The sequence below is a fragment of the Hyperolius riggenbachi genome, chromosome 4 (assembly GCF_040937935.1).
Source record: "Hyperolius riggenbachi isolate aHypRig1 chromosome 4, aHypRig1.pri, whole genome shotgun sequence".
Lineage (NCBI taxonomy): Eukaryota > Metazoa > Chordata > Amphibia > Anura > Hyperoliidae > Hyperolius > Hyperolius riggenbachi.
The window spans coordinates 78,675,692-78,690,230 of NC_090649.1; the positions used below are offsets into that span (position 1 = coordinate 78,675,692).

Sequence of the window (14,539 nt, forward strand, 5' to 3'; positions counted from 1 at the left end):
TCTAAACACTGTGCTGAAAGCATACAAAACACTATTTATGCTTGTTCTAGAGAGCTATAGAGCTAAATAAAACGTAACTTTTAATAAAACATTTAAAACATCAGGTGCAGCCTGTATTGCCTGTATGGTTCACGTAACATGTGAAATAGGAGGTAAATATATGTCGAAACACCCTATTAGGATTAATATTGCCTCAGTATTAAGATGTCTCCCCCTTTAAATCACATAAAATTGAATGCATATTCATACACAACACCACCCTCCACCTAGCCTGACATGTTTCACTCCCATACCTACTGGCAGCTTCATCAGAGGACGATTACAGTGCAGTAGTGCAAAACATACAGTTAAAATACATTCATATTGTCATTATTTTTCAATATAGCATGGCCAATCATGGCCATATATACGAGCCATATAGGCTTGTATATATGGCCTTGAGGCCAATGACAATATGAATGTATTTTAACTGTATGTTTTGCACTACTGCACTGTAATTGTCCTCTGATGAAGCTTCCAGTAGTTATGGGAGTGAAACATGTCAGGCTAGGTGGAGGGTGGTGTTGTGTATGAATATGCATTCAATTTAATGGGATTTATAGGGGGAGACATATTAATACTGAGGCTATATTAATCCTAATAGGGTGTTTAAAAATATATATTTACATCCTATTTCACATGTTAAGTGAACCATACAGGCAATACAGGCTGCACCTGATGTTTTAAATGTTTTATTGAAAGTTAAGTTTTATATAGCTGTTTCGCTCTCTACAACAAGCACGGTATTACTTACTAGAGAGCTAGTGCATACATGTCAAACTCTGGCCCGGGGGGCAAATATGGTGTGCAGAGCCATTAAATTTGGCCCGCAAGTGGTTTCCCCACAATGCATTAGAATTGTCCCTCTCTAGACCACCAGAGAAGCTATATTCAGTGGCGGCTCCAGCCTCAAATTTTGAGGGGGCACAAAGTGGGCGCGATGGCTGGTTGGAGGGGCCCATTTAGGTGATCAAAATTGGTATTTGAATAGTGATCTTTGGATATTTTTTTGCCTAACTCAGGTGATAAAATGAAGGCTAACTAGTTCAGCTATGATAGGAACCAAATGCAAACATCACAAACAGAATCCTATATAAGAAAGCCTTACTGTCCCTGTGACATCCTGTCCCTGGGTCCGTGTGTCCATGCGTTCGCGCTACTGCGCATGTGCAGCACGGACAGTATTGGGACAGGAGGACAGAGCCGGGATGGCGTGTACGCGGCGGATGGGTACGTGCATGCGCTCTAACATGTGGCGGCGGTGTCACGGAGACCTAAAGCCCATTTTTAAACAGGCTTAGGTCAACCAATATTATTAATAAGATGTGAAATTATCACCTAGGAGAAAACTTAGCAGAAAAAATGAATTGTATCAGACCCCCTGTTTTCTTAAAAGAGAAGTGTCCTTTATTCCCAGGCAGAGCACAGTCATTCCACTGTCTTTAAAGATAACCTCAATATCATTCACACTTTCAAGGTGGCCATACATTGATCTGCTGTAAGATTGACCATTAGATAGATCCCTTTCTAATCACATCTGATCAGAGAGGGATCTGTTACTGCCCTTATGCTGGGTACGCACGATGCGATTTCTCACTCGATCGACGGAATCGATCAATTATTTCCGACATGTCCGATCGGGTCTCGACTGATACATCGGTCTATTTTGCACACTTAGCATTAGAAAATCGTCCGCTGTATCAATCGAGACCTGATCGGACATGTCGGAAATGACCGATCGACCAGTTGATCGAGCGGGAAATCACAACATGCGTACCCAGCATTACACCGCACACCTATTACCAATAGATTTCAGCATGAAGCGTATTAGAAATAGTCCTGCTGTCTCTCCCCGAGTGTATATGTGTCCCGGCCAAACATTCCCCCTCCCCCATGCTTGTGTGTTGTGTTGAAAGCTCTCCTGTCACACGTTAGCACAAATCCTGGCCTCCTCCGGTGTCCAGCGTCGGAGCGGTGGTACCACCTGACAATGGCACATGTAATTACATCCTACATGCCCCTGTGTCACATAGTAATGACACCGCACGCCACAGGATTCACGCCGGTGTGATAGGCAATCCTTCATCACTGCACACGGACACGTGGGGAGACACTTATACACTTTAGGAGACAGTTGTTGAGATAAATGCCAATACCACCACGCACCTGATCTGCGTCAAGATCTTCCAACAATGCCAATCAATCCTAGAAATCGATCAAAAGATCAATTGGATGGCCATGTTGTGGCACCGATTCTCCTTCAATTTGATAAAGAGACCTGATCGGATGGTGGATCGGACCACATAATTGAGCAAAGTACTTACTTACCCTTACTCCAAGTATACAGTTATCTAACACTGTCCTAGGAGTTCTGGTTCACCATGAGCTTGCTGGGTAATCTGTGACAATTATCTCCTGAGTCATTCTTTTGTAAGAGAGTCATTTTAAAAAGGAACAAGACATTACTGTTGGGGCCCATGTCCGCTTATGAACCTGGCGGGGGATTCAGATTATCGGCATTCTTCTAAAATACTAATTTTGGCTGTACCGACCCTTCCGATGCGAGCTGTGAAGCACTGCTTGCGCATGATGTGAGTACCTCTGTGGAGAAGTGCGCCCAGGTACATTGTAAGTGTGGGACCCTCTACTCATCAACAAGGCATTGTGTGAGCCCCTCGCCGACTAGCAGAGCAAGAGGCAGCAGACTGCTAATGAGACATTATTCTCACGGGTATTATCGCCATGTAGGAAACGAGCGGCCGTTCTGAGATGTTCCCTCTCCCTTAGACAAATCTCAGCAGGTTTTGTTAATCAGCCAGCAAACAGTCATCTGCATTCATTTTACCTGGAACCAAAAAAAGCACTTAAGGATTTCCATAACAAAAGCGCGGTTAGTTTGACGACAACGAAGATAATGTGTTTTGTCAGGCGCGTCGCGATTTGGAAGCGAAAGAGGAAAAAAAAATCTGGGCAAGAGCTTTACTCCCAGCACTCGGCAAATACTCCAGTCAAAAAGAGTTTACAAAAAAAATGAAATTAAATAATATAAACAGGAAAAACAACCAGGCATCGGAACATGATGTGTACATTCTCCCGGTGGCGAGAACTGGCTTACAGCAAAAAGTGAACATATGTCCCAGTTCACAGCACAGCTTCAGGCAATTATTAAAATACATTTATTCCATTTACATATTCATTACTATGTCATTAAAGTGTTAGTTTACTTAGACTTAAGTGTGTTCAAAATAACTTAAAGCAATACTGCAGGCTTGGGGTTTTGTTTATGCCTACTGTGTGCAAGGCCGGATTTAGGCCAAGGCCACCTAGGCCATGGCCTAGGGCACCACAGAAGCAAGGGCACCAAAGTAGCAGGCTAAACTTAAGTAGCACTTGCAAGCTTGCAAATGCTGCAGTGCAGGGAAATCAGGCGAGGTTGAACTCGATGGGCGTATGTCTTTTTTCAACCCAAATAACTATGTAACTATGTCTGACCATGATACTTCACAAGTCATCTGGCTACCTATACTGGAAGGAAAGAGGGAGGGATCATCTAACTACCTATACTGGAGGGGGGCGGGGTCATCAGGTTAACTATACTAGAGGTAAGGGGTCATCTGGCTACCTATGCTGAAGAGGGGCAGCTGATGACAGTGGCCTAGGGCGGTGAAGAGTACAAATCTGGCCCTGACTGTGTGGAATATACCGGTATCATATTTTGCAATGCGCACATTGGTGTGAACTGCACCTAAACCGTCTTTGCATTATTGTGTTTTTTGTTTACCTGGTGGGCGGGTTTGCAATGCTGACTTCCTATACCAGTGTCTGATGATGTTTGGTAGGGATGCTCAAAGAGATGCAAATACTTCCAAGTTTATGCAAATTTCTTTGCAAATATATGCAACTTGAAAATGGACCGATCAATATAAACCTGGGTTTAAATTAATTGGTCCATTTTCAAACTGCATATATTTGCATACAAATTTGCATAAACTAGCCCAAGGATTCCTCATTGATTAGGTGCTGGCTTACTGAACAGGGAAAACCGAGATTCAAACCCAAGTCGCCTATGACAGAAGCAGAGCCCTTAACCCAGGAGTAGGGAACCTATGGCTTGGGAGCCAGATGTGGCTCTTTTGATGGCTACATCTGGCTCACAGACACATCAGTAGGGATTTATCCACTAAGCTACACTGCTCAACCAATGCAGCTTAGTGTGGCAGCGCAAGTACATTTTTCAAAGTAGGCACACTACTGCTGTAGCATGACAGCCAAGTGTTGGTCTTACATAAAATCCAGACATTTACTTGTATTTAGTTTGAAACATATTGTATGGCTCTTACGAAATTACATTTTAAAATATGTGGCGTTCATGGCTCTCTCAGCCATAAAGGTTCCTGACCCCTGTCTTAAAGAGAACCCGAGGTGGGTTTGAAGAATATTATCTGCATACAGAGGCTGGATCTGCCTATACAGCCCAGCCTCTGTTGCTATCCCAAACCCCCCTAAGGTCCCCCTGCACTCTGCAATCCCTCATAAATCACAGCCACGCTGCTGACAAACAGCTTGTCAGAGCTGGCTGTGTTTATCTCTATAGTGTCAGTCTGCTGCTCTCCCCGCCTCCTGCAGAACTCCAGTCCCCGCCTGCATCCCTTCCCTCCCTGCTGATTGGAGGGAAGGGACGGGGGCAGGGATCGGAGCTATGCAGGAGGCGGGGGAGCAGCTGAGACTGACACTACAGATGTAAACACAGCCTCACAGCATGGCTGTGAATTATGAGGGATTGCAGAGTGCAGGGGGACCTTAGTGGGGTTTGGGATAGCAACAGAGACTGGGCTGTATAGGCAGATCCAGCCTCTGTATGCAGATAACATTCTTTAAACACACCTCGGGTTCTTTTTAACCAGTACACTATCCAGCTTTTGCCTGGATAGTCAGAGAACAGCTGGGAGGAGGCGGCAGCCAGTCTTTTTCTGTGGATGCAAAGCTTGCTCATCCTGTCCACGTTGTCCCTTTTGCTTCACAAGACTAAAAATGGTCAAGTAGATGCAAAGTATTTGACTCTAGTCTAGTTTAGGGGACCCAACAGGAAACCTCCCAGGGAACAGTTCTCCAATCACAGTACACTCTGCAACGTTGTAAAACGAACACGCTGTATCCAGTGCAGGAGATTTGGGTGCAGCCGGTGCCACCGTAGACTATAATAGGAATTACCGCTATAGTGGCACACAGTGAGTAACTTCAGCGCTGTCAGAAGACGGGCTGAAGTTACTTTTAAAACGTTGTAATTTGTCTACCAGCAATAACTGGACACCAAATTACATCCTTCCCCACCATCCACGTGGACCTGAAGAGGGAATAGTATTTAAAGCTGCCGGGAATTGTACAGGAGCATACCGGCTGTCCAAGTCTCCTGGCGGGGATTTCATATGTACTCTTGTAAATGGCCAAATAGTGAGAGTGTAGTTTACTACAACCTTTCCGAAACCTAAAAGTTCGAGAGGGTGTCGTCCATCCAATCACGTTAGCCGAATTTGCCTATGAGGTTTCTTGGCCAATCAAATTCAAGTTTTCCCAAATTTGGTTGGCCCAATTTTAAGCTGCATAGAATTTGCACAAAATTTGCATCCAAGACAGGCCAGAGGAAGTGGACGAGCTCAGACCATGGCTCTGTACTTTAGCACTAATCGCTGGATCAGGTGACCAAAGCTTCCAAAGGGAATTTCCTTGGAACATCTGCATTACAGGGGCACTATGGTGAAAAAATGTAAAATATGTGCAAACATAAACAAATAAGAAGTATGTTTTTCCAGAGTAAAATGAGCCATAAATTACTTTTCTCCTATAATGCTGTGACAGTAGGCAGTAGAAATCTGACAGAAGTGACAGGTTTTGGATTAGTCCATCTCTTCATAGTGGATTCTCAGCAAGGTTTTTATTCTTTATAAAGATATTCCCTAAAAAGGATTTAAACAATGATGCTGACCAGCTTCCCTGCTCCCTACACAGTTCTTTAGCAGTTGGACAGAGCAACTGCCATTCACTAAGTGCTTTTGAAAATAAATATATCCCTGAGAATCCCCTATAAAGAGATGGACTAGTCCAAAACCTGTCACTTCTGTTGGATTTCTACTACCTACTGTAAGTGACAGCAACATAGGAGAAAAGTAATTTATGGCTCATTTTACTCTGGAAAAAATATACTTCTTATTTGTATATGTTTGCTCATATTTTAAATTTTACAGTTTTTCGCTGTAGTGCCCCTTTAAATGTGAAAGCTGGCATAGTCACCTATTCAACTTTACTAAGAATGAAAAATCCAAGACTAACCAAGAACACAGTGTGCTTTCATTATTTACTTTACACCATTTTACACTTTTTTTTTAAATTAGGAAATTAAATGCTTTTGCTGTATAAACTTGTGATGCAGTTTTTTTCTATAATTGCATATAAAACTGAAGCCTGATACAGCAACTTTTTTCAACATAATTGCTTATAAAAATTGAGCCTGAACTGGGATTTGTGCTGTGCTGTGTATAACAAATTACTAAAGACAATGTAACTCTGTAATTGTGAAATGTAACTCACTGACTTGGTGACAGGTACTGTATACTTTACAAAAGCCTTGTCCAGCTAAAGATGTCTATTATTGGTGCAATTTTTAGCAAAGATTCAGATCAAGCATTCACAGTATCTGATCTAAACTGTTCCTGGTATCAAAACCAGTTATGATCGCATGTATGAAAAAATCTGATTAATCATTTCTTTAAAGTGAACCTGAGGTGAGAGTGATATGGAGGCTGCCATATTTATTTTGTTTTAAACAATACCTGTTGCCTGGCTGCCCTTCTGATTTTTCTGGCTTCAATGGTGTCTGGTTCATACACCTGAAACAAGCATGCAGCTAATCTAGTCAGACTTGAGTCAGAGATCCTGATCTGCGTGCTTGTTCAGGGTCTATGGCTAAAAGTATTAGGCTGTAGACACACTATGAGTGCCTTCTGAGAGCTTTTCTGGCCATCCGAGCTTTCTGAGCGCTTTTTTAAAAAATGCTCCCATTGACTTGCATTAAAATCACGGTAAAATTGCTGCGGTCACGATTTTTTTTAAAATTGTGATCATGGCAATTTTATTGCGATTTTGCCCTGATATTCGCGATTTTTAATGCAAGTTAGGCCCGGTTCACACTTGCGGTTCTCTGCCAAACGGACCGGATGACCTGACCGGATCCGGATCGGAACCGTACGGTTCTGATCCCGATCCGGATCCGGTCAGGTTGCATCAGGTGTTCATCAGGATGCGATCCGGATCCGTTTGGCAAAAGATAGTAGAAATAGAATAAAAATGTTGGGGTCTGGGAGGTCAGCAGAAGGGGGACCTGTGGAATCAGGCCCTCCGCTGTTTAGCACTCACCTCCACCTCCGACATACTGCCAACATCTCCAGCACGTTTAAAATCACTGCTGCTCCACTCCAAAATGCTTGCCCATGTGTCCCCATCCAAAATCGCCGCTTCAATACGCATAGGAAGTGGGGTAGAACATCCGGATTTTTAGCCAGTGTGTTGTGCGCTCTCCGGTTCTCATTGGTTTGTATTGGCCGGATGGTGCAGTCCGGCTCCGCTCCGGATACGGCTGCCGGAGGAGCCGGACCAAAAAATAGCGCATGTTGGGTCTTATGCCGGAGTCCGGATCCGGTCCGGACGAAACGGACGCATAGGCTTTCATTGCTATGCCGTGCGTCCGTTCCATCCGTTCTGCATGCGGTCTGGCCCCGGCACGGCGATTCCGGACGGCGACCGCTAATGTGAACCGGGCCTTAGTGAGAGTGTTTTTTTAAAAATTGCTCAGAAAGCTCTGATGGTCAAAATAGCTCTCAGAAATCACTCATAGGGGTTGATTCACTAAATCGTGCTATGACAAATAGCATGCCTTATCAGAAATAGCATGCCTTATTAAAGATAACATGCCTTATCAGAGTAGCATAGCGAGTGCTACGAACTTATGCCTGCGAATTGGCATTGGCGCTCGTCCAGCCCTGAGCCCCTGCAGGTTCGTAGTGCTCGCTATGCTACTCTGATAAGACGTGTTAACTTTGATAAGGCATGTTATCTCTAATAAGGCATGCTATTTATCATAGCACGGTTTAGTGAATCAACCCCAAAGTGTGTCTACAGCCTTAGAGGCAGAGGATCAGCAGGACAGCCAGGCAAAGCGCATCGCTTAAAGCAAACCTGAAGCGAAAATAAACGTATGAGATAATTAATTGTATGTGTAGTACAGCTAAGAAATAGAACATTAGTAGCAAAAAAAATAGTCTCATAGTGTTTTTCAGTTCAGGGGGAGTTAAAAAAAAACGTCAGTTGTTATCCATGCTAAAGAGCTTCTATGAGCTATTCGACTCATATTCAGGTTTACTTTAAAGTGTACCTGAGGTGATGTGGGGGGAGGGTAGCAGATGGGACACAGAGGCATGTTCCCTGTTGCAGGACATGCCTCTGATTCCCCCCTGCGCCACTCACTACCCCTCCCACCACCGCGCTAACACTCCCAGAATTTGGCGACAAGTATTTGTCGCTAATCTCGAGGGTCAGGGAGGAGGGAGGTATTCCTTGCTTAAACGCCCACTAGGGGCGTTCCTGCAGGCCTTTCCCATCTGCCATTGGGCAGCTCTCTCCCTAGCCACTCCCCCTGCCGCTCCACCACCTCCCTGCATGCTGCTCTGTGCGTGAGAGACAGAGGAGCTTCTTCCAGAATCGTGACCCCAGCAGGTCACAGAAACGAAGGGAGAGCTGACCTCAGGAGCCTCGTAGAACGGCGGAGATGGTGGCTACCTGATCTGACCAGCCCTCTGGAACAGGTAGCACTATTCTTTTCTTAATTTACATCCCCACCTTGGGTTCCCTTTAAGGTCTGGTTCTCACTTGTATTTCAAAACGATTTTTTATTACACATTTCCTGGGATTTTTCGGAGATTGCTCTTTGTGATTCTTGTTCAAGAGAATGAGCATCGCGTCACGGTCGCCACCAAAATGCTGCGTGCAATGCATTTGCGACTTACACGAATCGCAAGCACTGCAGTGAGAATGATCCACCAGGGATACATTTATCACAGTGCTTTGCTAATCACCGGCGATCAGCAATTTGCTGAAACGCGCCTTAAAGTGAACCCAAGGTGAGAGTGATATGGAGGCTGCCATATTTATTTCCTTTTAAACAATACTAGTTGCCTGGCAGCCCTGCTGATCTATTTGGCTGCAGTAGTAAACTGAATTACACCAGAAACAAGCATGAAGCTAATCTTGTCAGTTCTGACAATATTGTCAGAAACCCCTGACCGGCTGCATGCTTGTTCAGGGTCTATGGTTGAAAGAATTAGAGGCCGAGGACCAGCACGGCAGCCAGGCAACTGGTATTGCTTAAAAGGAGATAAATATGGCAGCCTCAATATTATTCTCACCTCGGATTCCCTTTAAGATCACCCTAATGTGAGCCAGCCCTAAAAGGAAAAAAATGTCGCCTTCATATCCCTCTCACTTCAGGTTCCCTTTAAGGGATCGATCAATCATTTAGCATTGATTGAACCCACCAACTTTGGTGCCGTATACATGTGCTTGGTGATTACTTGAGGAACTGGCCGAAAAGCACACACCTCCCCCCGTACAGGATAGAATACTCATCCAGCCTGTAGCTGCTAGTGGGCGCCTGGCAGTATTCAGGCACTCTCCGTGTATGGCTCCCGGCGTGTCACCTGACCCACATCTGGTCATGTGACACACTGGGAGCCGTGCATTGACGCCAGAAAGCAGCTAGGAGCTACAGGATGTCGCTGGAGGCTGGGTGAGTATTTTGTGGCAGGCAATCCCCCCCGCAAAAAAAACAGTCCCCGTTATCTCATCAGGCATTCTGGGTAGTTGAGACTTCCGGTTGCCTGTGTTCCGTATAGCAGGGACTGTAATATGATTTTTAACATACATGGGCACCTTAAAGACTATCATCATAGGTGTACAGGGTGATTCCAAAGTGGTATACAAGTCACAAGTTATCTGCAGTTCCCCATCAATGTCTCCTTGCAACAACCTTTGCGCATTGGGGTTCCCGCTTTCTTCCTGTTTTCATTTCACAGTCTCTGAGCGTAAAGACATTAGCGCACAGGTAAGCCGTATCTTAGGCGTGACAGAAGCAGATGAAGGCATGCCACACAGCTGGACCGGAGACAGGTCATTATCTGCAGGCAGGAATATGCAGATAATGGGTCCTTGCTGACACGCAGTCAGAAATGCTAATCCTTCAAAAAAAATAAAAATATATCAGAAAAGAGCTTTGTTATCGGGTAATTAAACACAGCTCTGACCTCTGTGAATAGATTTCACTTCCATAAACTAGAACTGCGTTAACGTTCTGCTCACATAGGCTGCATGCTCTGAATGCTGATTCCTTCTTAAATGATCTAAGTTGTTTAAAGTGTATAGACATTTTCCTGAAGTTTTTTTTTCTCCATCTCTGCCTCCCTACTGCCTGCGGTAAATTGAGCTTGATTAAAAAAAAATAGATCTAACTGACATTTTCTGTGGACAAAATTGCCTCTGTGTGCTCTCAGCAGAGTTTGGGTAAAATAAGTCTGCAAGTATCCTCATCCTCCCCCAGCGCTGTTGGCTCCCTTCTCGTGCACATTTGTAATTGGCGTTATTATTTTTTGGCGCGTGTGGTGCCGATAATTATATTATTGGTAACATTATGTTACTGATATTGTCCTACGGGTAGTGAAGGTTGTTTATTGTCCCCAATATTACCCATCTAATCTCTCCCTACCCTATCCTCAACACTAACCCTCTCTCCTGATACACCCAACACTAACCTTCCTCCCAATACACCCAATACTAACCATCCTACTGATACACCTAACACTAACCTTCCTCCCAATATGCCTTACACTAACCTCCCTACTAATACACCTAACACTAACCTTCGTCTCAATACACCCAACACTAACCATCCTACTGATACACCTAACACTAAGCTTCCTTCCAATACACCCAACACTAACCTCCCTACTGATACACCCAACACTAACCTCCCTACTGATACACCCAACACTAACCTCCCTACTAATACACCCAACACTAAACCTCTCTCCTGATACACCTTATGCTAGGTACACACCATACAATTTTCTGTTAAGCTGGCCATACACTGGCCCGATTTGCCGCAGTTTGACAGCAGATTCGATCACTGGGATCGAATCTGCTGCCAATCGTTTGCGCTAAACGCACCCGCCGATCCGATTTCCTCCCGAAATCGGATCGCGCCGTGCGGGAAATTACCGTCGATCGCCCGCAGGTAGGGAGCGCGTCGCTAGCGGCGGCCGATCCGATACAGGTATACATTACCTGACGCTGGATCCCGGGCATCTTCTCCACGCTGCACCGCTCTGTTCCTGCTCCATCCCAGCGTACATTAACTTCCTGTGTCACTCCAGTGACCAGGAAGTTCAAATAGAGGGCGCTCTATTTGAACTTCCTGGTCACGGAGTGACACTGTACGCTGGGATGCGGTGCAGGATGCTAGGATGCGGGTGCAGCGTGGAGAAGAGGACCCGGAGCCAGCTTCAGGTAATGTATATGGGGGAAGGGGGGGGGCAGGCGGCAGGAGCAGCTCAACAGATTGTGATCGGTCTCAGGCTGAAATCGATTCACAATCTGTTTGCAGTAAAGGCAGCCATACGATCCCTCTCTGATCAGATTCGATCAGATAGGGATCTGTCAGTTGGTCGATCTAATGGCAAATCGACCAGTGTATGGCTACCTTTAGATTTTCTCTTAGATTTACCCACCAGATAGATTATTTCCATCATGTTGGAAATTATCTATCTATCTATCTATCTATCTATCTATCTATCTATCTATCTATCTGCCTAGCACTTAGCATTGTTCTATTCAGCAGTTGATAACCAGAAGACAGTGCACCAGGGATAATGACCAGTATTTACCAGTACTTTACAGAAAATCTAACAGAAAAATCTAATGCTGGGAATACACCATGAGATTTTTTTGGCAGATAGATGGTCCGATAGATAATTTCCGACATGGCTGATCGATTTCTCATAGAAATGAATGGGAATCTGTCAGAAAAAAACCTTCCTCCTAATACGCCTAAGCATCCATCTGAAAATGGCACCTGCGAATAATGGCGCACGGTGTTGCCGCTAATCCGTTTGCCGCTTATCGCTATTTAACGTTAAAGCCTTATTGTTATTTACCGTTAACACACAGAACTCTCTCTGTACCTATCCCTAACCACCCCCCGGTGGTGCCTAACCCTATGACCCCCCTGGTGGTGCCTAACCCTAAGACCCCCCTGGTTGGTGCCTAACCCTATGACCCCCCTGGTGGTGTCTAATCTTAAGACCCCCCTGGTGGTGCCTAACCCTAAGACCCCCCTGGTGGTGCCTAACCCTAAGACCCCCCTGGTTGGTGCCTAACCCTAAGACCCCCCTGGTGGTGCCTAACCCTAAGACCCCCCTGGTGGTGCCTAACCCTAAGACCCCCCTGGTTGGTGCCTAACCCTATGACCCCCCTGGTGGTGTCTAATCCTAAGACCCCCCTGGTGGTGCCTAACCCTAAGACCCTCCTGGTGGTGCCTAATCCTAAGACCCCCCTGGTGGTGCCTAACCCTAAGACCCCCCTGGTTGGTGCCTAACCCTAAGACCTCCCTGGTGGTGCCTAACCCTAAGACCCCCCCGGTGGTGCCTAACCCTAAGACCCCCTGGTGATGCCTAATCCTAACCACCCCCCTGGTGGTGCCTAACACTAACCACCCCCCTGGTGGGGCCTAACCCTAAGACCCCCCTGATGGTGCCTAACCCTAAGACCCCCTCAGTGGTGCCTAACCCTAACTTTGACAGTGTTACATTAAATTCATTCCCCGTTTTGCAGTTAAATAACGTCTGCAGTTTGGCTTATGTAGGGCGCTATTGATAAATAACGTTACTGTGGGCAATAACGTCTGCTGTTTGGCAAATGGATGGCACTATTGATATATAACGTTAGTGTGTGCCACTATTGATAAATAACATTAGTGTGTGCCATTATTGATAAATAACGTTAGTGTGTGCCACTATTGATAAATAACGTTAGTGTGTGCCGTTTTTCTTTTTTTTTTCCCTGTGCGCCATTATTATGCAGTACTAACGATAAATAGCGATAAGCGTATCTTTTTAATGCGGCGCCATTTTTATGCATAGCTGATACTAACCTTCCTCACAATACAACTAACACTAACCTTCCTACTGTTATGCCTGACACTAACTCTCTCTCCTGATACACCTAACACTAACCTTCCTCCCAATACGCCTAACATTAACCTTCCTCCCTATATCCCTAACACCAACCTTCCTCCCAATACACCTAACACTGACCCTCTCTTCCGAAATACCTAACACCAAACCTTCCTCACAGTACACCTAACCTTCCTACTGTTATGCCTGATACTAACCCTCACTCCTGATACACCTAACACTAACGTTCCTTCCAATATATCTAACACTAACCTTCCTCCCAAAACGCCTAACACTAACCTTCATCTCAACATGACTAACACTAACCTTCCTCCCAATACACCTAACACTAACCCTCCTCTCAATACACCTAACACCTTCCTCCCAACATGCCTAACACTAACCTTCCTCCCAATACACATAACAATAACCTTCCACCCAATACACCTAACACTAACCTTTCTCCCTATACGCCTAATGCTGGGCATACACGGCGCGATAGTTGTTATCAATCGAGCCACTGATGGCTCGATTGATTCTATTCAACCTGTCTGATCACCGCGGCGGATCGATTCCGCGCTCGATCCCCGCGGGCGGACAGTGGAAGAAACGAACGGCTGATAAGGAACTGCCCCTCGGGGACGAGCGGGAATCGATCCACGCGCCCGCGTGGACGAGTGGGGACGCGCCGGCATCGAGCCAGCGGCTCGATTCCAGTGCAGAATTGCACCTTGTATTCCCAGCATTGCACTTACCTTCCTCTCAATATGCACAACACTAACCTTCTCTCCTGATACACCTAACACTAACCTTCCTCCCAATACGCCTAACACCAACCTTCCTACTGATACAGCTTACACTATCCTTACACTCAATACACCTAACACTAACTCCCCCTCCCGATACGGCTTACACTTACCTGCGTACATTTGATAGAGGTGCCCGTTTAAAAGGGCACAGGAATAGTGGTAATCAAATATTGGTATATACTTACTGATATTCTACTTCTTCAGTCACATAGTAAAATATTGGTAATATTTAGTAATATTTTACTATGACCTCTCCCCACTCTCATACAGAACCCTCCCCTGGTGGTGCCTAACCATAATTACCCCCCCCCCCCCCCCCCGCACATAACTTTAAACCCCCAACCCAACCCCCTACGTGCTTCAGCTTCAGAACTGGTATGATTCATCACTTTAAGCTGCAAGCTCTCTTCTGGTGAGAGA

At 45.4% G+C, this 14,539-nt stretch overlaps 1 protein-coding gene across 10 annotated transcripts in view; it reads left to right on the forward strand.

The window, feature by feature from the left end:
• The window catches only part of KLHL29 (kelch like family member 29), a 1,379,660-nt gene that overhangs the window by 1,295,634 nt on the left and 69,487 nt on the right, over positions 1-14,539 (forward strand). The window lies entirely within an intron of this gene.